This window comes from Rhinolophus sinicus, chromosome 3, assembly GCF_057876585.1.
Source record: "Rhinolophus sinicus isolate RSI-liver-muscle chromosome 3, RSI-T2T, whole genome shotgun sequence".
NCBI classification, from domain to species: domain Eukaryota; kingdom Metazoa; phylum Chordata; class Mammalia; order Chiroptera; family Rhinolophidae; genus Rhinolophus; species Rhinolophus sinicus.
Genome location: NC_142503.1, coordinates 120730046 through 120752843, shown reverse-complemented (window position 1 = coordinate 120752843; position 22798 = coordinate 120730046). Strand labels below are relative to the sequence as shown.

The 22798-nt window shown below is 40.2% G+C and overlaps 1 protein-coding gene across 4 annotated transcripts in view; it reads left to right on the top strand.

Annotated features, from left to right (window-relative positions):
- Positions 1-22798, top strand: part of AKAP6 (A-kinase anchoring protein 6) — a 475966-nt gene that overhangs the window by 3928 nt on the left and 449240 nt on the right. Inside the window, exon 2 of one of the 4 annotated variants that reach the window (XM_074328130.2) lies at positions 11935-11982. The exons of 2 other annotated variants lie outside the window; for them this stretch is intronic. The gene's annotated coding sequence lies outside the window, so the exon portion shown is untranslated. Of the gene's footprint in view, positions 1-11934; positions 12045-22798 lie in introns of all 4 variants that reach the window. One more of the 4 variants, XM_074328129.2, reaches the window with a different exon arrangement.

The following is a 22798-nucleotide window of genomic DNA, read 5'->3' as shown; positions in this document are numbered from 1 at the left end:
TGCACATACTGAGAGCACATTGATATTGATTCCGGCATGGTGAATACTTAGAAATATTATTCCATAGAGCTCATTGGCCTTCTCTAGGTTCTGGGAAGAAGTTAACCTTTGTCCTCGCCTGTTCCAGGGAGGCCCCAGCTCATGTCTGCGTGAGCCACAGGAATGAGAGGCTGATTAGAGAACAACAGTTACTAAGTGCAGTAACTATACAAGTTTCATTCTAATTAGGGAATAAAAAAGCCAGTGGAATTTATGGAAGTTGATGGTCCTGCTGTACGTGTCTCTGATTTGCTTCTATTTCCAATCCTAGAATCAGTGAGTGATAACTTGTTTTGATCCTATGGATTTGATTCAGTTCAACAAATATTTTTTGAGTATCTACTATGTGCCAGGTAATGTTAGGGAACACAGGAGTGAATAAGACAGATGCAAATCTCCTCCCTCACTAAATTCTAGAGGGGGAGACAAAAACAAATAGGTAAATTTGAGGTGGAATAATTTATTCTGTCTGGTACTGTAATACTGTTTCTATTTACTATTATTCCATCTGCTAATAGATTATCTCTGCGTATATGTATAGGTACAGATACATATATGGCATACATACAGAGGTAAAATCATTGCTTTGAATAATAGTTGTTTTTTTATCTGCTTGCATTTGGATTAGAATCTGGGTGTGGACAAAGCCAATATGGTAATTAGCATTTTGTTGGTATAAGCTATCCTGAAAAGTGTAATTGTAATCAACCAAAAAGTCTGTGTCTATCTCAATTGACAAAAAACCTGACATATGGAAATATGAAATTTATGTGACAGATAGTTAAGGAGAGATTTTTTTTTCATCTTTATAAAAGATATTTCTCACCTTTAAAAACTTTGTCCCAGAAAGCCTTCTAAATTGGAAGTTCTAGCCAGTGTATCGGTGGAGGGATGTGCCACATGGGGTGGGTGTACCAGTCACCTCCAGACGTGAGCAGTCTGTCCATTCACCCTGGGGTGCCCTACAAACATCACTTTAAATGGAAAGCATTTCTCTAAATTATCATCTTAACTAATGGATTCAAAACTATGGTTGTATTTTCATGAATTTTTCAGGGGCAGATTCACTCATGTATAAGGTATGTCTGACTTGTGACAATCGTTTGATTATTCCTCTTTTATGGCCCTTGCACTTACCCAACACGGTAGATGGACTCTGAGTGTGAAGGCTTTTCCAGGGAATACCCCTTTTTATAGGACTTTGGCCATAGATACAAATAAGTATTTTGAATTAATAACATAGAAGATTTCTTCTCCACGAGCACACAGGTCAGCAGCTGAATCCCTCAGTGGGCTTTAAGGTTTGGTGAGGACAAAGAAGAGACTTTGTTTCCCATGTAAGCCACCAGCCATGTTTTATTCTGTTCTTCAGCTCACGGGCATGCTCCAAACTCTCCCAACCATCTTGCAACTGTGTGCTTTGAGTCATAAGGGGAAATGGGGAGAGAATGTGGAACCTTTTGAACAGGGTCTGCAGCTGGATGATTCATGAGCTGAACCTGGCCTGCATCTTGTTTTGTATGGCTCCTGGGCAGGCTTCCTGGGCATGCAACCTGTGCAGTCCCATAGGTTCCTGTGTTTGAAAGCATCCACACTTAGTTTAATGCTCTGCAGCTGCCATCTTGAAATTCTTAATAATTTTTGATCAAGGGATTCTGCATTTTCATTGTATACTGGCACTGGACCCTGGAACTTCTGTAGCCAGTCCTATATGGCCCTTTTGATATACAACATTGCCACACAAATCTGAGTTTCAAGCTTATCGTTAAGAATTAGGTGATGTGGCTCACTTAGCAAGAGTTGACTGCCTAAGATAGAACGATATTCTCCAATTCATAATGATCTCTCCCAGTCCCATCCATTTATCCCCACTGCTGCTGGGTGGGTGTTTGAGTTTGAGCCCTGTGGGTGTTTGAGTTTGAGACCTCTGCTCTGGAACAATTCAAATAAAAATTATAGAGCTTAAGAATTCATTGTCAAAACAATCCAGAGCAGAGACCACATGCATGGTAATATAGAGACATCCATGGCAATTCAGCACCAGGCACAGTAATTCAGTGGCGTTTCTTTTATAGGCAATGGGGGACATATTACATTATACCTGAAGATATTGGTGGGTCAGGCTTATTTGTCACCACCATTGCTTTCAGGGGAGAAATTAAATCTTCTTTGCAAAGCAAGCTAATTAACCATCCTATTGGTTCATTGTTTATATTAATTCTCCTGCCCTTTATTTTACTACTGGATTACTTTTATCTCCCTCTTTGTTTAACTCTCATTAAAATTACACAACATTTTTATTCTGGCTGGGTATTTTTTTTAGCATTGTCCTTTTTTTCCTATTCTCTCTCTCCAGGAGGCTGGGGGCACCTATAATTTGAGGTTAGATTACTAAAGAAGAGTTCACACTTTTTTAAATTAAAAAGGGAATCACAGTCAATATTTATAATGAATCCTTCTCCAGCAAGGCAGTTCCAGCCATGCTAATGTTCATAAGTCCAGATCCGCCCATTACTGTTTATAATTATGCCGTTCTGGTGACAGACTCCTGGGCCTTGTAATATGTGCAACCTATTATGTCATAGTGAGAAGTGGCTGTATGAATCCACAGATGTTCTGAGAATTGTTTGAAAATTAATATGAATGACCGCAGTTACTATATAGGAAAAAGGTAATATATATTTTTCTTTTTTTGGCTATGTGAGCATAAACAAAAGACCTGACAAATCCATAAGGGGTTCTTGTTATCCCTTAGAAGGCTGGGATGGAGTGAGGTGGGGTGATGGAGTCTTCTCTAAGGATCAAGCCCCATGGCCTTCACTCTGTACCCTGAAACAATCCTAATGCCCATCATATCCACCACTGTACAAGCTGTTAAACAAGCTGTTTCAGATGATTTCACCAATAGTCAACAATCAACAAATGCGTCAAATGTCTATCATGTCCAAGGTCATGTGCTGAAGGAATATACACTTTGCACATTAGGAGGACCAAAGGCATGCGTGTGTAGATTACCTGGAGAGCTTATCGTAGATTTAACATAGTGTTGTCTGGGCTCTGCTTCTGGAAGGTCCTGAGTAGTTCTTCCCTTGTTAGGGAGGTAACCTGAGATGGAGCCCTGGGCGTATCTGGGGCTGTCCTCTCATCTTCTGTTCTTTTCATTCAATTCCTTGATTAAAATTTTTTTTTCTAACATAACTCATTACTTTTTCTGGTCCACTCAAGATTATTTTTTACTGGCCACTCTCAGCCTTTTCAGTTTTTAGTGCTCGTCATTTGTTTGTACCCCACCAGCCTCCTGTCACCGTCACTTTCTGGGACAGCTCTGAACCCAACATAACCCTCCACACTGCAGTTCCCCAGGCCCTCAGCTCCCCAGCCACTGTTTATTCCCATTCCATTTGATTTTGCAGCAGTTTACTTACATTTAGCTTTTCAACGTTAATTCAAATTTTGCGCTGTATTTAACCTGTTTTCTGTGTGAATTACAAGGGAATGACTCTTTAAAACTCCTGTTAATCACTTGGAGGCTGTCTGTGTGCAGGCTGTCTGTGACATCAGCTAGAAATAACTGAAACAGCAAGGCCTTACTGGCAGAAGATGAAATGCAGAAATGAAAACAAGTGTGCAAATGCAGTTTTTAAAACATTTTGTCCTTCAGTGTTATTGGTACATTGCATTTTCAATGAAAACGAAATAAAAATAGGGGGAGGTGGTAGTGAGAAGGTGGGGAGCACAGCAAGATGCCAGAGAGATGCAAGCTGCTTCAGCCTGGGCTATGAGTGGCATGCAGCTTCCAGAACACTGTGGGGAATGCCTTCTCAGAAAAGCGGCTGCTTGAAGAGGAAGAACAGTTCTAAAATAAAGGTAAAAGTAAAGACAAACATAAAACCAGGTAAAAATAAAGACAAACACAGACTAACCAAGGATCATACTGGTGAATTAAGATATTATGGTTTTCACTAATTTAGTAACAAATAATTGATACCATGATTTTTTAACATTTGAATTTTGACTAACCAAAGTGAAAAGGTGTTCAGGTTTAGGGTATCAGGAGATGCTGAGAGTCAAGAAGGCAAACATGGCTCCTGCTCTCATGGGACCACCCACCCTTCCCACTAATCTCCTGCCCATAGAGTATCAGTCTATATACATATGTGTAAATTGTTGGATTTTAGTATCCTGCAACCCAAAATGGAAACTTCTCATTTGGTGCAAGCTATTGCCAAAAAAAAAAAAAAAAAAAAAAAAAAAATCACTGTAGGTTTAGTCAAGCTGGTAGACAGCACTTTGCTGCTTTTTGTTTGGGTATCTAATGTGGTATTTACACAAGGATGGTGTTAAGATTTAGCATCTAAGAACCAGCAAAAAACATCATGCCAGAGACCATGATTTTCATTATTTTCTTAAAGAATAATAAAAAAATTAAGACGAAGTATATGGATTTATTCACCTTCACAGCAAATAAACCTAATAATTACAGAGCAAAGAACAGAAAGAAAAACCTGGTATGTTAAAAATAATATGGAGATGTGTGTCTCTTCTGAAGCTGGTTATGTTACCTTTTGCTTGGTCCTCTTAGGCCGGCAGGGTGGATTTTGGAGCTAAGGGCATTTTCCTTTGAATCTTAGCTCTAATATAAAATTATTAGATCTGTGATCTTGAGTTTCGTAGAATGTCATTTTCCTCGTTTATAATGGGGAAAATATCCATTTTACAGGATGGAAAAAAGTATTTTTATGTAAAGTTATTGGCACAAAGCCCACATTTGATAAATAAAAGTTATTATTATTTCACTACTCAGAAGTAGTGGGATGAGATTATTACTCTCCTAAGAAGAAATGTAATTTTTCCTCAACTCCAATCCCAAAACCAAGGAAATAATTTTCAGAGCTTTTATTAGTGCAAAGAAAAACCCTTTAATATATTTTAAATGCTTATACTTTGCTAGGCACTTATATTCTCTTACTTAATTTCCTTTTCTCACTTAATTTTTCTCCATAGCACTTATCACCATCTGCAAACTACACATTTTACTTATTTATTGTTTGTCTCCCCAAGTATAAAGCAAGTTGCATGAGGGCAGAGGTTTTTGTCTATTTTGTTCATTGATGTTTCCTTAGCTCCTAGAATAATGCCAGGCAGATGATAGGTGCTTCATACATGTTTGTTGCAAGAATGAATGAAGTCACTTAACCCCATGAGGAAGGAAACATGGCTGTATTCAGTATGTAGAAAATTAATTCTCTTTTGCAGTGATACTTTTCAAGGTTCTAAACACGCTTGAGTGATTCTTGCTATTCCAGATAGCATGCCAAGGGTCTCTTATGGCTGATGGTTAGGGCATCGTGCACCATCCAATTATTCTAAATTCTTCCATTGAAAGCAGAGGTATTGTCCTGGCAGCTCTGATGGGTTCTTCCTGTCCGTAAGGTTTCTGCAAAGGAGGTAGGGTTTCACAGGTCATTTGAAAGATACATTGGTTCTTCTGTTGGTGGTTGTCTCTTTCTTTCCATTTCTTTAGTGAATTTGAGTCTCGTTCAGCCACAATTATTTATTCTCCTTTAAACATTTAATCTTAACTGTAAATTTCAGAGTGATTTATGGATTGGTGGATTTTGAAAGGGTCTTCAAGGAAAGCACCAGATAGGGAGAATGATAAGCCAGAGCAGCTCTCTCTTCCCTATTGCTATTAAAAATGCTCTAATGAGAAAGCAAAGCACAGGCACACAGCATTACAGTTGTTTGATCAGAAGAACAGGCAGCCTCATATATGAAGGAAATAATTAAGGTAGCTGATTTCTGCTATTTATTTTGAATTAGAGACAGACTGTATTTTGGCAATGGATGTCTATAGCTGAATTTTGTATCAAAGACATATTCCAAATGTTATGCTTTTGAATTGAGTATTTCTCAGTGAGCAGGTGTGAGATTCTTTTTCCTTGAAATTCAAACCATTCTATTTTTAGAATGCCTTCCTCTTTAAAAAGGCAACACGATATCCAAAAGCAATTAGGAAAACATCCTGGGAGAAGGCAGTGTTCTTGTTATACCATAATAACAGGCTGAATAAGAAAATGTAATGCTATTAATATTTACTTTGAGTAACCTCATCATGCTATAAGATAAAAATTATGCTTCATGAACATTTTTTTACATCTGCGGTACATCCCATGGCTGTTGCCACACACAGAGACATTATTGTGCTCAAATTGCATGTTATTCTGATATTTTAAGGAGCCCTGGACTGGGAGTCAGGAACCTGAGTCTTGGCACCTGCTGATATAATCTTCCTGAACTTTAATTTCTTTCACAATAAAACAGAACAGTGAAATTTAAATGATTTTTTTTTCCTTTTAGCTCTTATATTTTGTCTCACTTACAGGGTTCTCCATACCTTTCAATTGTTCAGCCTTTCGATGTTTCTTAAATGATGTTCCATAGAATGTTTTAAATGTGCTCAGTGCCCTCATTTAGATGAAATCATTTTAATTTATACACCATTTAAATTTTATCTTTGTGTTTTTTGTTATCTTGTGTTTCACAGTACTCTTGATGGTTGAACTATTGTCAATACATAAGGTTTCACTTTGACAAATTACTGTGACAACAAACTTTTTAATAGTTTCCTTATCTTGCAAATTCACGTATTTTCTATGTGTTCTTTCTCTTTTTATCCATAGCACGTCTTTTCTGTTAATGAGCTGAGTGAAATATTGGGCTCTCTTCTACCCGTCCTACTGGGTGTGGAATCTCTTTAGAAACTCACACTATTGCTCCAGACATTCACAAAAAATACCAGTGTTTGTGCTTTTATAAGGTCAAACCATATGGAATTCCTGTTTTTATAGGTCAAAAATGGCCAAGTAGCGACAGTTTCACCCAATCGGCAGTGAGTCAACCCAATAATTTGTTAATTATCATAACAATGTTAGTCTTGACTATTTTTATAAGCCAGTGAGCAAGTCAGTCCTCAAATGACTTAGGGAAGTAGTGCGAAGAGCACACTGGGCCTTTGGTGAAAGACATCTGGGATTGAATTCTGCTTTCCTGCTACTAAGTTATATGTGCCTTGGGTAAGTTGTTCAACTTTGCTGAGCTACCGTTTCCTTGTTTGTAGAATGGAAATGCTGAGGCCTGCCTCACAGTCGCCGAGAATCTCAGAATGTCCATGGCTCTCAGAATGGTGCTGATACATGCTTCACCCTTGGTAACAACTGGTTGTGATACCGTTACCATTAACCATCACAGTGGTCCCTCAGTCACACATATCTAAAGGGTTAGTTATGAGAGCAAACAAGTCTTAATAGATTAAAAGAGAAATGGTCACAAGAAAGGACAGATTCCTAGGAAGAGTAGGGCAGGGTAGACTTTTGAAAAGGTTCCCAGGGGACGTTTTGGGGGAGAATAGGACGGTTGTCTTTCCCATCATCGTCACATAACTCTCTCTGGAGCAATAATTTCACAATTCACTTGGCATTCACAGATTTACTTCAACTGTTCTCCTTTTCTATATTTTGTTTTTTGAGTAGTCGTCACAAACTTATGAAAACTTTGGACAATTAAATTGTAGGTATTTATAGCAAATAGATTTAAAATTTTATTTTGTAGAATTTTTTGAGCTGAAAAAAGTCGTAGAGGTTAAATGTTCAGAAGAGTACTATATATTTAATACCTGTTAGGTAAACAAGTTTAATGTTTTATTTAATCTAAAGTAATTCCCACGAGACCATGAATCTGGAAGGGACAGATATTAAACTCTTCTTTTTTCTGGATGCTCCTGTGCTGGTGGATGGCTTCTCCTGTAGCCATATGCTGATGACTCATGAGTTACCAATTCCTGCAGTTTCTAACTCTCTGGGATGTGGAGAAAATGAGCTTAGGATCACCCCAAATAATTTTTTATTGTGTAATAGAGAGTTAGGTCATGCTTCCCACCTTGTGGCTTCCCCTTTTCTGAACCATAGCCCTGGTATTATTAGATATTTTCTCATGGAAGATCCTTACATCCTCTGTGATCTTCCTGGCTGCGCTCTGAACCTTTTTCAGTTCTGTTAAAGCCTGTGTCCTGGACAACCTCAGGTATCCAGTCTGGCTAGTGTACTGTGGTGAAGAGGGCGAGAAAATGCACAGTGTGAGCACTGGATGGGGACTCGGATGGACAGGAGATGTGTTGAAGAGTTTGTTATTTTTGTTTTCACTTTGAAATAAAAGTTTATCTGATCAAAGAGTTCCAAAGTTGATATATAAAGTTACTGCATCCTGACTCCAGAGGATTACATACTGCTGAGTTCAGCACCAGAGTGTAGTTCTTTGTTGCAGACGTGAGTCTCATTTGTCTTTAGGATTAATTCCAATGGACAGGAGCCCGTTGTAACACTGGGCCCACAACGCTGGCATTGTTCGCAGTGATGTTCAATCAGCACCCTTTATGTCCCTGTGAAGGATTCGGATGACTGGTTCCCATGAGGAAGGCAGGTGGCATGTTGGTGAGCGGGGCTTGAGTCAGTTAGATCTTCTGAATTCCCATCCCAGTCACGCACCAGCTCTGTGCCTAGGGAGAGTTGCCTAACCTTTCTGGGCGCTATGTTTCTTTATAGTACCTGTCTTGACAAGCGTTGTGTAGTTTAGACACAGTGTGTGTAAGACACCCAGCACAGAGCCTGGGCTACAGGAAATTCTCAGGAGTGGTGAGTGGAGGCTGGGGCTGTTCATGAGATAAAAGGAAGACTAACTGCTGATGGCCAGCCTCACTGCTCGGTCTTGTTTTAGGAGAATTTCTGTTCCGGTCCCACACCTGTGGGATTTCAGTGGTCACATTAGTCTTGTACCAGCATCCTGTCCGACTACCGTGCTTGTTCCCTAAATTGGACAGGAACGACCACGTCACAACACAACCAATATTTATATATCAAATTTTCTTTTTTTTTAATACTTCCTTTCTAATTTGGGGAAACTGTTTCCATAGAAAATTGTTTTGGGCCCAGTGAATAATAAAACTTACCGTTAAAACGCTCACAATCTTGTCAAGGGAAATTCCATATTTTAAAATGTGTATTTACTTCTTTAATGCAGATTCATCTCACACAATCTGTTGCATGCTCGGGTATTAAAATACTCTATACAGTTAACTTCGCGTTTTCCCCATAGGTGTGGAATATGTAAGCGGGCTCAGAGGTTATGCATCTACTCTCAGGGGGCAAAATTGCCTAAAGGGGTGCTCCTGCTACAGATAAAGTTTTGCTTTGGAAACGATTATGTGATTTTGCAGTGAAAGGTTACTGTTCCTGCTCTGTCAGCTGTGGAGTAGTCTTGTGCCTCTCAGCTTGCATTGCCAGGATCACGGAGCGCCAGCCATGTGTGGCCCATGTGCTGAATGTCTGCCCTATGTCTGTGATGAGTTGGTGGTCTGTGCCATCAGCAGACACAGTATGTTGACACCAGGATTAGAAGAGGTTTCTGCAGAGAATGGATCCTAAGAGAGACGGACTGATTCTGAGCCCAGTATAATGTGGGTCCCGAGGAGGTGTTCTCTCTCCATCACGCCCAGGGTTGAGTCCTATAAAAGCTGGGGCGGGACAAGTAGGCTGTACACACGAGCTATTCCTCTAAAGAATCTGTACCTCATTTCCTCATCTGAGCACAAGAGCACAGATTTAGCAGCCTTCAGGAGAGTATATTGTACAAGAGAGAGAAAGGCGTGTTTCTCATTATCCACCAATACTTTAATCAGAGGTTTCTAAATTCTTTTTGATATCCTAATCTGTGAAAAAAAAGTCTAAGCCCTCTCTTGTATGTTTTTTATGAAACACATACAAATGTAAAAATTAAAAAGGATGAAACAAAAATTAAACAGAAACTCGAATATTTTCTTCACACTCCCAAAGGTGTACCTTGCATCTCCCCTGGAGTGAGCCCCCACCCGCAGACCACTGCTCTAGAGTGTTAGTGGGAGGGGGCTGGTGTGCCGAGGAAACAACACTCCTTCTGGCAAACACCGTAATGAGTGTGGGCCGCTCTCCTGCCCACATTGTAATGAGTGTGCGCATACACGAGACCCATGCCGGAACTTCATGACATTTTACATAAGGCCCTGTTTTTACGTAGCCGACTCTGGTGAGGCTGGTAAGAGAGGGAGAAAGGTGAAAGAAACAAAAAATGTGATATATAACCCATAATGTCACTTCATTTGTACCTCCAGGCTAGTGAGCCCTGAGGAAACTTGGGTGATGGAAATCAAAAATATTTCTGAGACAGTATGTTTGTCCTGAATTTTAGAGTTTACCATCCTCTTTTCACATGTAACTCCTCAACAACTCTATTGGGTATGAAAATTGAGAATTTCTTAAAGCCAATTTGATCACACCCACTTCTCAGGTTCTTTTTGGAATCCAGAGTAGCTTCCCAAGAAGCTTGCTGTTAAGCTGTAATGAATGCAAACCTCAGACCAAAGTTGACCATGCAGAGTTATTTATCAGACTAGCATTCATTACAAAGCTGGCACAAAATAGTTCATACAATCTGGTGTGGCCGATGAAGTCCCAGCTCTGTTTCTTTTCAGGTGCTCCAACTGTATATTGAATAAAAGCTCTGCTGGAGGTAGGACTTTGCATCCTTTAGTAAGCATCATGCAATCAGAAATTCTTCTCACCCAGTGGTTGGAGACAAGGACAGATTAGGGATCGAGTTTTAGACATCACTGAGGGGTACATCTGAGGATTCTTGTCTTTTCTCCTTATAAGTGTTTCTGCAATATTTTAGCTAACTCACATGTCTTGAATATCTTTTAATTTTGCCAAGGAGTATTCATTTAAGTTTTCTAAATGGTAAGGCAATGGTTATTGATCAAGGTGGGGGTAAGGGCATCCCATTTCCGAAATAATACTGGCTGGCACATCCCTACCACCCGTGAACTGTATATTCCAGATATCACTTTAGCTGATGCCTAGAAATGAAACTTAAATTAATCGTCATACATATCACAGATTATACTGAAGTTTTTAAAAAAGTAAATTACAAATCTTGTAACACTGGGTTACCATTTTACGGCGATGCTTATGATCTATGATTTGCCCAGAGTCTCTTAGCTGGTGAGGGATGGATACAAAAATGAACCCAGGTATAAATGCCTCTCAATCCCATGCTCTCTTTGTAAAACCAATGCACCTGAGTATATGCACTTCCAGTGCTGGCTGCCTGGAATTGAAGCCCTCTGCCTATTGGCCACTTTTTAATCAAGTTTGGTTAATAGTAATACCCCAATGTTAGAAAGTAAGGCATCTGCTGCTTCTGCTGGTTTGGACCCTCCTGTACCTTTTCTTGAGGAGAGGACAGAATCCTCATCAGAATTATGAGGCTTTGCTTAAATTCCCACAAGATGGCTTTGGTTGTTTTGGTTCTTACAACTTTTTTCCTCAAGGAAGTTGGGATACTTTCCATGGTCTGGAGGACATTTGTGTGAAGCCACATAGTCCCTGAGGGCCATCAACCCAGGCCAGGAGCTGCTTTGGACAGTGAGATGGAGATGAAGGAGTAAGCAGGTCAAAGACCTAGAGCGGACAGCTGTGTGGGAGCACACAGGGAACAAAAGCAAAAGTTCAAGGTGGGCCCGACCAGAAATATGCTGGACAGGTGTCAGGGGATTTTAGAAGCTGCAGCTGATCGTGTGGATCCACTGGCTTTACCCAGAAGAATGTAGGCCTGGAACAAAGCAAGAATAACCAAAATTAAAATCAATACATTCTGAAATACAAAGAGCAAAAGGCGGCTATGCACAAACAAAATAGAAATCTAGAGTGTTTGATAAGCAGAATATGGATACTGCAAAGCTCAAGAAGAGTTTTGTCAGATCAGGGGACGTCTGCTTCCTTTTATCATGTACCGTTCTTCCTGCAGTGCTTTTACCCTGGACCCTACGAGGTTTCTGATATGTCCGAAACCAGGGTGAGTTTGCCACAGTGCTCCCTACCCAACAATTCTGCAGGGCCCAGGTGATGCCTGGAAAGGTAATGCCTATATCTTTTACTCATTCCTATTCTGGTGTCCCGAACTTGCCCATTGGTCCCAGGATCCTCCTCCCAGATCCTCCCAGAATACATCTCTGATTCTTGTGCCCAGAGGATTTCAGGTGGTCACTCTAACTGGCCAGAATGCTTGAAGTACAGGTCCCCTTTAAGTCACCCCCTTAGCATGCTTGTGTTGTTCACGTGGTTCATAAAAAGGACTCTAGTACCTATTACTCAATAAGAGCAATGATATTGGTATTTGACACAACAGGAATTGTTTGAAGGGACTTTTGTAGATCTATTGGACAATGGCCATTTCCATGCCAATGACATTGCAGTATTTCAAAACAACAGCTATTTTGGGCAGGAATTCAAAACCACTCTATAGACGCAAAGTGAGTTTGGCTTGTATATGGGAGTGATTATTTTTGAAATGTCCTTCAAATGTTTCCTTTAAACTGAAAAACTTAAAAATCAAGGGACATCTTTTTCCACAGAAATCTTTTGATTTTATGGCTTTGTGTAGATGCTAAGAAACGAGGAAAAATATTTTATTTATTTTATGGCCAGAGAATGCAGACTCATGGATCACGGGTGGAAGAATGTCTGTTTCTTGGTCTTATATGGTCCTGAGCCTCAGAAACATAGAAAGATCTGTGGGCTTATTTGGGTTTGATATAATGACTAATAGGATACAATTTTGGTTTAGGACTTAGAAGTTCCAAATTTACAAATGTGCATAATAATAATAAGAACAACAACAATGGCTTTCTTCCATTTATTACTTCCTACATCAGGCTCTATGGTAAAGAGTGCTTCACATACACTAATTAAATCTTCAACCAATTATTAAAAGATAGTTGAAGGGACACACTCAGTGCCCAGATCTTGGTTTCTAAACACTATTCTTCAATAAAAGAAATCAGGGCTCCTTGGAGAAATGGCTAATTATAGGGCTAGGGCAGGGGAAAATTTAAGGTGAGTATGAACGTCAGTCTGATGTTCAATAAATAAGGAACTGCTCAGAAAACAGAAGGGTGGGGCATGGCAAAGTGACATAGGAGTCAAGCAGAAAGAGTTTTTAATGACCAAATTTTGAAACAATTTGAGCAATATAATAAGTAATGTAGTATTGAGTTATAGTCCAAAGCATAAATAAATGTACATAAGTGAGTGCATATTAACATGAGTAAATGATTGAATAAATAAATTATCAGGGAGAAGAGACATCTTTTTTTGTAGAGGAATTCCAGATAATGTACGAGTTCTGACAATTAAGTTCACGAACTCATCCTAGAAAAAGTGCTACATACCTCATTGCTGAATATCATTATGGTCACCTTCGAAGTACTCCCCTTGGGAAGCTTTGCACTGAGGCCAGAGCCTAGTCCACACTTCAAAGCAATTTTAGAACTCTGTTTTTTGGAATGGCCATCAGAGCTGTCATTGTATTGCCCTTGATGTCCTGAATGTCATCAAAATGTCTTCCTTTCAATATTTCCTTTATCTTCAGGTAAAGAAAGAAGTCATTGGGGACCAGATCAGGTGAGTAGGGAGGGTGTTCCAATATAGTTATTTGTTTACTGGCTAAAAACTCCCTCACAGACAGTGTCGTGTGAGCTGGTGCATTGTCGTGATGCAAGAGCCCTGAATTGTTGGCAAAAAGTCCAGGTCATCTAACTTTTTCACACAGCCTTTTCAGCACTTCCAAATAGTAAACTTGGTTAACTGTCCAGTTGGTACAAATTTATAATGAATAATCCCTCTGATATAAAATAAAAGGTTAGCAACATCGTTACAACAAGTTTGCGAACTTAATTGTCCGACCTCGTATGTAAGTACTCCTGTCTCTAAGAGTAAGAGCTTAACCCACCTCTCCGCCCCCTGAAGGTGGGTTAGACTCAGTGACTTATTTCTAAGGAGCAGAGTATGGAAAGGGAAAAACAGTAAATTTACAGTGAAGTCTGACAAGCACCACCTTAGGCAAGTGATGAAGGTTAACATCATCAGTGATGTCATGCTGGTGTCATGTACCCCTGATATGATGTAATAATAAGGTCACATCATCTCAATGGTGTTCTCTCCATAAAACCATAACACCATTCTAGTCATGAGAGAATCATCTGACAAACCCAGATTTGGCAACATTCTACAAGATACCTGGGCTGTCTTCCTCGAAGCTGTCAAGGTCATGAAAAACAAGGAAGGCCCAAGAAACTGTCACAGACCAGAAGAGACCAAGGAGATAAGACAATTAAATGCAATGTGGTACTCTAGTTTGGGTCCTGGACAAAAGAGGACGTTGATGGAAGAACAGGTGAAATTCAAATAAAGTCTGGATTTTAATTAATAGTAATGTACCAAGTTCAGCTTTACAGTTTTTGCGCATGAACCTTAATAATATGAGGTGATAACAATGGAGGAGACAGGGTATTATGGGAACTCTCTGTACTACCTTTACAGCTTTTCTGTAAATCTAAAATTATTTCAAAATAAAAAAATATTAAAACAGATAAATGAATAAGCAAATAAGTAAATAAAATAGTTGAAAGTTTAAAAAGTAATACAGGCTTATGTTTTAAAAATTAGAGTATTGTAGAAAATGAAAATTCCCCTCTTCTCTAAGTAGTAAACTCCAAGCCTACCCCATTCCAATCCCAGAGGTAAATGGAGTTTAACAAGTTAGTGTAAATTTTCCCAAATACTTTCTATAATCTACATGTACATACTTGAAAAATATATAACTGGAATCTTGCTTTTCATTTTGTCTTGTAACTTCTTTTTTTCTCCACTAAACACTAAATCATGGACTTGGTTTTGAAAAAGAATGTAATGATTTTCCAGGTGATTTTTAAATGTTTGTTAGAGAGTATTGCTTCCACAGAGGACTACTGAGTTTACATCTTACTTAATTTTTTAAGCCTTTTAGGTGTACTTTTTATAGATATTTTTTGGCATTTCTAAATTTTTGTCATATTATCCAAGATTATTACCTGTTGTGCTCTAAAAATAGTATTTAGTGATCATGGATTTTTAAGAAATGAAGATGAAGAGAAGAAAGTTATGAGTCATTAAAAAATATATAGAAGTAGGAAAGATGTTTCTAGTTGACCACATTTAGGTCATAGCTTTGTAGATGGATGCTAACCGAAGTTGTTAGTGATAGAAATGTTTACGTGTGTGTATAATTTAAAAGCAATACTTTACTGCTGGCTCAGGTAGGATAAAAATGATAACCTCTGATTATCTGACCTCAGAGCCAGAGAAATTACTAATCTGAATAAGGTTTTCTTTATTTTCACCCTCCTTGTAACACAGTAGAGCTGGGACTTGAGCCTGGGTCAGTCTTAAGTATCACGCTACCTCTGTCTTAAGTAGATGCCTCCTACCACCACTGGGTAGCCCTGGTGTAGAAGCTGGAGAGTAACACGGCCATGGGCATTGATTCCTGTGCAACCTCGGGGACTGTGTGTGTGTGTGTGTGTGTGTGTGTGTGAGTGAGTGTGAGTGTGTGTGTGTGTGTAGAGTCTTCAGCATGCTTCTCTGGCCTTTTCTCCTATCACAGCCAGTTCTCTCCCATTCCCAGCTCACACTGTAATAATCCTTCACTGGTCAGCCTCACTGTGCCATTCCCAACCTCTCATTTCTCAACTGATGGCTGGTATATGTTTGCAGAGGAAAGTGAAGCAAATAATAGGAATCTCTCCCATGTCCTACCTCCCTGGTACAAATCTACAAGCTGGCACACCCCTCTTGACCTATTTTCTCTGAGTTTTATAGGAAGAGGCAAAACATTGTTAAAAGCATGGGCTTTGGAACAAATGTGCTTGTTTCTTGCTTTACCACTGTAGCTGTGTGACCTTGGGCAATTTACTTAAAACTTTCTAATGCTCAGTTTCCCATTCTGTGAAATGGACATAATTATGGTGCCTCCTTGTTAGTATGAGAAGATAATGTTTGGCATGGTATCTGGTACAGTCAGTGGCTGGCATGGCAAATGGCAATAGTAACTCTTTCTGTCCAGATTAAATCCATCTTCCATGGCTCACCTAGATCTTAAACCCCTCCTATTGCTATGGCTCCTTCCTCTATCTATAAATATGCTCACATCTCTTCTAGGTTACAAATAAACAAGAACCAAAAAGAAAAAAACCAACAACAAAAAACACCTTCCTTGATCCTGCCTTTATTTCCTACTGTTGTTCCATTTCTCTTTTCTCACAGCCAAGCTTTTTAACAGAGTAGGATACGCTGCTTCACTTTACGTCAGCCCTTAGCCTAAAGCAATCTGGATTCCGTGCCCCTTAACACAGGAACTGCTCTTGCTCAGGTTGCCAGTGAGACCCCCTGAGATGGACATCTGCTTTTGCTTGCCTTGCATCCTTTTGCCTTCTGGTACCCGTGTGCCGTCTCGGGAGCTACCCTTGTCTGTGGATATTGGGCTGTCAGTTTAGACGCCCTTCTCTCTCCTAGCCCAAGGGGGGGACACAAGACTCCAAGCCAGACCAAGCAGACAAGCAAGTCAGGGAATGATGGATGGCGGCCTTTCCATCCTGCTCCCCTGATCCCCCTGGGCATTCTCTTTTCCTGCCTTTTGTATGGATGAAGTCTTCAGTTTTTCCTTAGAATCTGCGATCCACTTCATGTTCCTTCAGTACATTTCTTTTTGCTTGTGTTAGATCATATGGGTTCTGTTGCTTACAGCAAAAGAACTGGAACTGATACAAGTTCTTTGAAGCTTCTTCGATGCCTCACATATAGTTGATCCCTCCCTCCCCCTTTCATCCTTGAACCTAGCATATGTCTCTAGTAAAGTTCATATTACCATACTGTTTCAGACTACACGAATTGTAATCAGGTAGCCATATACTTCTTTTCCACTGAAATAGGAAGTTCTTGAGGAAAAGGACCATATTTTACTCATTGATGTATTTCTAGCTCTTAGCGTAGTAAGTAGGGGCTCTTACCATATGGTCATTGTTCCCAGCAAATATTTGTCAACATATTTAGTGTCGGTAAAAAAAAAAAAAAAAAATCACTATTATGTGATTCACACAGAGAGTAGTTTATTTCAGGGGACGAGAGAAAACTAATTAGTCTCCTCCATTACAAACTTAGGGGAAAATTTTAGCTTCACTATGTGACATAATTCACCTCTCTAGTGGTGAAACTAGTTCAAGGAACGGTTGTGCAGGGAAAACAAAATGGTAAGCATTTAAAAGCTGGTATGAGTTTCTGTACATAAAGCTCAGCCAAACATGCCTGTTTTAAGGTACTGTTTTAACTAGACATAGTATGATTTTGTCTGAAATAGATTTTTTCCCCATATCTATAAATGTTTATCTGAGTTGACGTTAGATTTACTGCAAGTGGAAATTTAGAGGAATAGCCAAAAAGTCAGGAATATTTGTGGGCTCTTACTGTGGATTGATGTTGAAGAATTGAGAGACAGAATTGCTGAATGGAAAGCAATCTTACAGCATGCAATAAAATCGTGGCTGCTGTTGGTCCATATGGCATCTTAATGCAAATTAGAAAAGACGTCCTTTCTCAGACCACTTTACTTTTACCTTTAGGAAATTGTCATCATAGACTGATTTTATTAGAACATGGTGCTCTCCTGTCGTTTTCTGGAAAACCACAGTAATAAATATATAAATCTGTGATATCTGTGATGGGAAGAACCCCCACCTCCAGAAGTGGTGCCTCTGTGTGATGTGCAACCTACACTGTGGCATGTGTGGCTGCCTTAGCTATGGGATTGTATTTAGCATTCTCTCCTTGTAGTAGTTTTGCTGTCAATTACTTATTATTCAAAAGATTGTGAAAGATTGCAGATGAAAAGCAAAAAGTATCCGCAACACTTTACGGAACGGGAGAAGCTAACTTTGAGCACATCCACGTGACTCTCGGGCCACGCCCAGACCGCTGTCTCCTACAGAATTGAAACAAGGCACCCCAAGGCATTGTGTTTACTCTGTTGCTAACCTAGCTTGAAAAGGGTTGCTTCAAAGGTTCTGAAATACCACTTGCATTAGCTGTGGCTCCAAAAGGGTACTCCAGTTCCCAAGTTTCTGTTTTAGAGCTCTGGGTCAGATTTCCAAGTACAAAGTTTAGGTTTATGGTAAAGCACCAAAAGTGGACGTCAGCATTGATCTTTGCCACTTCTTACACTTCCTTGGTCCAGAACTTGGTATCCCTATTCCTGTGTAAATCTTGCGGTTGATGCTTAATATAAGAAGTCAGGAAACTATTTGTTCCCAGAATAAAAACAAATACTTGCTTATTTTCTCATAAAGAAAGAAATTTTGCCTCTAAGAAATTTGAATATACTTTTTTTTTCTTTTTTTTTCCCCCTCTAGGTTTTGTCTGTAACCTGTGTGTTCGTGGTGGTGGTGGTGGTGGTGGGGAGGGGAGGGCGGGGGCGTGTGTGCAGTCAGCTGCAGCCATTTACTCTAGGGGTATTCTGGTTTTTAAACTTTCAACAGGAGTGTCACAGCAGGAGAGCCATGATCCCAAAACGCTGATAGGAGAATGTAATATTCTGAGGATAGGTACAGGCTGTACGTGAGCTTACTTTGGAGCTGAAGTGGTGGGTGGGGATAGTGGAAAGGCAGAGAAGCCGTGGTGTGTGGGCCAGATGGGAAGATATATGGGAAACCCACTGGGTAAGTATTAATGACCATATAGGCTGTATGCTCAGTGGTGACCAGCGAGGGTAGAGATTAGAATTGTCATGGGTCTGATTGGCTTCAGAGGTCTGGTGTAAGGTTGCGTCAGAGCAGACACCTGCTGAGGCCCCAGGTGCAGAGAAGGTTTGGAGAAACAGCAGCTGGCAGTCTGGTCCCAAAGCTGGGACTGGCTCAGGGACTGGGCTTGGATGGATGGAGGCTTCCTTCCATGATAGTAACTCAGCCAACACTCATTGGATTCTAAATGCTGGGTGGGATTAAAAGAGCCCTGGCCTCAGTAGAGCTGCCAAAAAAGACACACATAACAACTTAAAATAAGTAGGAAGAACTGAGCACTATCACAGAGTTACTGAGCAGACAAAACCCTGAGGGAGTGAGGCATAAGAGCAATTCACCCTCTTGAGAGGCGCCTTCTCCAAGAAGATGGTCTTTAAATATGAACATCTTTCTTTTTGTTCCGATTTATCAAGAAAACATGCTCATTTTAGAAAAATGGAAGTGCAATATACATATAAGAAGCAGGGAAAGGAAAGGAATACTTTTAAAAGCTTTTCATTTTGAAATTTTAGATTTATAAAAGAATTGAAAAGATCATCCAAAATTTCCCCATATACAAGTTTTGACAAGTTCATGAACTTGTTGCAGCGACGTTGCTAATGTTTTTGATATCGGAGATTATTCATTATGAATTTGTACCAACTGGACAAACAGTTAACCAAGTTTACTATTTGGAAGTGCTGAAAAGGCTGCATGAAAAAGTTAGACGACCTGAACTTTTCGCCAACTATTCATGGCTCTTGCATCACGACAATGCACCAGCTCACACGGCACTGTCTGCAATAGCACTGACACACCACTATTAACCAAAGTGTAGACTTTCCCCCCCAGATTTTCCTATTTTTACCGTTAATGCCCCCTTTCTGTCCCAGGAGCCACTCTAGGATCCCACATTGCATCTAATCATCGTATCTCTTTGGTCTTCTCTAGTCTATGACAGTTTCTCTTTCTTTCCTTGTCTTTTATGACTTTGGTACTTTTGAAGACTTGTGGTATTTTCTAAAACATCCTGCAATTTGAGTATGTCTGGTGTTTTCTCCTACATAAATTGAGGTTATAGATTTTAGGGAGAAGACCGCAGAAGTGATGTGCCTTTCTCATCACATAATATACGAGGGCTCCTGATAGCCACACAACTGATTGCTGGTGATTTTACCCTTGATTACTTGGTTACGGTGGTGTTGCCAGCAAAGCTACTATTTTTTCCTTTCTATGCTACATTCCTTTGCAGCAAGTCACTAAGTCCAGCCACAGTCAAGGGCTTGAACCTTACCTGTTGGAGGGAGGTCTATCAAAGAATCTGTAGGCGTGTGTTATTAGCATGTCCAGTCATTATTAAATCTGGGGGAGGCATTCAGAGACTATGCAAATATCCTCTTTTTCCTGAACATTTGCCCCACTGATTGTAGCGTTCATCAATGGATCTGTCCTATAGCAGCTGTTACTGTGATATAATGGCGATTTTCTGATTTCCCTCCTTCCTCTACATTTAATAACTGGAATTGTTTTTGCTAAGGAATGTCACTCCTGCATTTATTTATTCAATCATTTACATCAGTATAGACTCATGGATATTTATGTAATGCTTTAGGTTGTAATCCAATACTATGGTTATTTATTACATTGCTCAGATTGTTTTGCCTTTGGCTAATGAATATATATTTTTGAGAAGCTGGGGAACGTCATCATAGGTTGAGAATGCAGCGTGAGCAATGGTCTGGTAAAGGAGGAGCTTGGTGGGATCAGGGAATTGAGGCTAGGCTTTACCATAAATGTCGGAGGATGAAGGGAATGGGGCGGGGGACAAACACCAGCCAGGAGGCCAGTGAGGCCAGCACTGGAAGGAAAGGAGGCAGCAAACAGATGAGTTGGCAGCTATTTCAAAGCAGAGTAACAAAGGAATCACTGGGCATTTAAAGGGATGCCATCCAGAGTTTGTTTTGGATTCGGCTAAGTAAAGTGTGATGTGAAGGACTAATTAGAGTTTTCTTCATTTCCTCTGAAATCTTTCTCCTTCCCGCACGGGCTATTTCCAACTGCAGTTGTAGTAAGGATCAGATTCTTATTGTTTGTTCGTTTGTTTATTAGTTTCAGGTGTGCAAAACAATGTCCTAGTTAGACATTTACACCCCTCACAAAGTGATAACCCCTCTCCCCCAATGTACTAGCCCTCTGACATCATATATAGCTGTTACTGGTTTTTACTGAGTCTTTACACTTTTTGTGGTGTGATCTCATCAGAGACTGGGGCTCACGTAGGCTACAGGGAAAATCATGCAGATTTCTGTTTGTTTATTTGTTCTCCTTTGATCGCTCTTTCCCATTCACTAGGGCCAGTGGGGTGTTGCTGTGCTTCACTTCCCAGCGTGCAGGCTTTGAATTACACGTTGGTCTCTGCTGCTGGCTGGCTGCAGGAACTTGGTCAAGTGTTTTCTCCGTTCTGAGCTTCTTCAGCACTGAAAGGGAAACAATTTGCCTACCTCACAGCTCTGTTGTGAGAAATGAATAAGATGATTGATTGATTTTTAAAAATCACCCAGCACAGTGCTTGGTCTACTATAGATACTCAATAAGTTTGAGAATCAGACTAGAACTGAGAAGGATTATCTATTCTAGTCCTCTGTCTGTGGACCAGTGATGGCCCCAGCATTCAGGTGAAATGTTTTGTAGTTTCTTTTCGAGTATTTCCAGACATGTGTACTCCAACAATCGTCTTCAGCCGTGGTGAAAACATTGATTAAGAACTTTCTGTATGTTGGTACTATACGGCTTGTGTGCATGGCAAAGACGAATTAAGTATGTCTTGGGCACTGACAAGTTTACAGTATTGTAGGGGACACAACTCTGTAGACAGAATTAGAATCTAGCGCATTAACGCTCCACTAGGGGTAGGAACAAAGGAGTGTGGGTATAGTATGAGAGAATGAATTCTGCTGGACTGAAGAAACGCTTCAGAGAGAAGTTGGCATTTGATATAGGCCTCTATCCCTCATAAGAGTTTTCCAGGAAATTGTGTTTGTGTGCATGCGTGTGTGTGTGTACGTGTGTGTGTGTGTGTGTGTGTGTGTGTGTGTTTAAAACAGATTGGTGGGGGTGTTCTAGGTAGGGTGAATAGCACATGCAAAGGCATAGAAGCAGAACAAACATGGAATGTACTAGTTTAATGATAAGTAGGTGGCCGGTTGGGGCATGTAAGTCACAGAGTAGAGGTGTGATGTAGCACTGGGGAGCTGAGTTGGAACCCTGCTAAGATGTTAAGACGTTACCTATTGAATAGAGAAGTTGCACAATTAGATCTGTGTTTTAGAAAATCAGTTTTGCAACAACTTGAAAGATCTGTCAGTGGTGGGAGGGCTGAAAGTTGTGAGCAGGTGATTGCCACAGGCCGGGTGAGAAGAGACAAGGGCTGCTATGAGGCTGTGACTGAGGGGTGGGAGAGCAGAAAAGAGAATCAGTATTTCAGAGGCAGCTGTCAGGACTTTGATGGAGTAGACGAAGAGAGAAAAGGGTGATCCAAAGATGGCTCTGAGGTTTGTAGTGTGAAAGGCCAAATAGTGGAGTGTTATTATCTGAGATAAGGACTAGCTAACACATTTTTGTTAGTTCGGTGCTAGATGCACGCTCTTCTGGGCACTGGAGCTATAGAGAGAAGACATGTAGTCCCCTCTGTTAAAGAATTTACCGTCCTAGTGAATAGACAGCAGTGCAAAACCCAACCAACCAACCAACCAACCCCTACCAATAATAGGTTCATTATGTACTAAGTGCTATGGGAACACAGGAAAACAAGACTTAAGCCCACCAAGGGGAGTAGAAAACGGTTTCTGAGCTTCCGTTGAAAAGATGAATAATGATTGCTAGGGAGATAAGAGGGCAGTGGCTAGTCCATGGTGAAGGAGTAACATTTGATAGGTAAAAATTAATGAAAGGATGGATTGTATAGGAAAGGGCTGGTTTATCCTTTAGATTGTAAGTGGGATGAGGGCCGGGGCTGTGTCCCTCTTA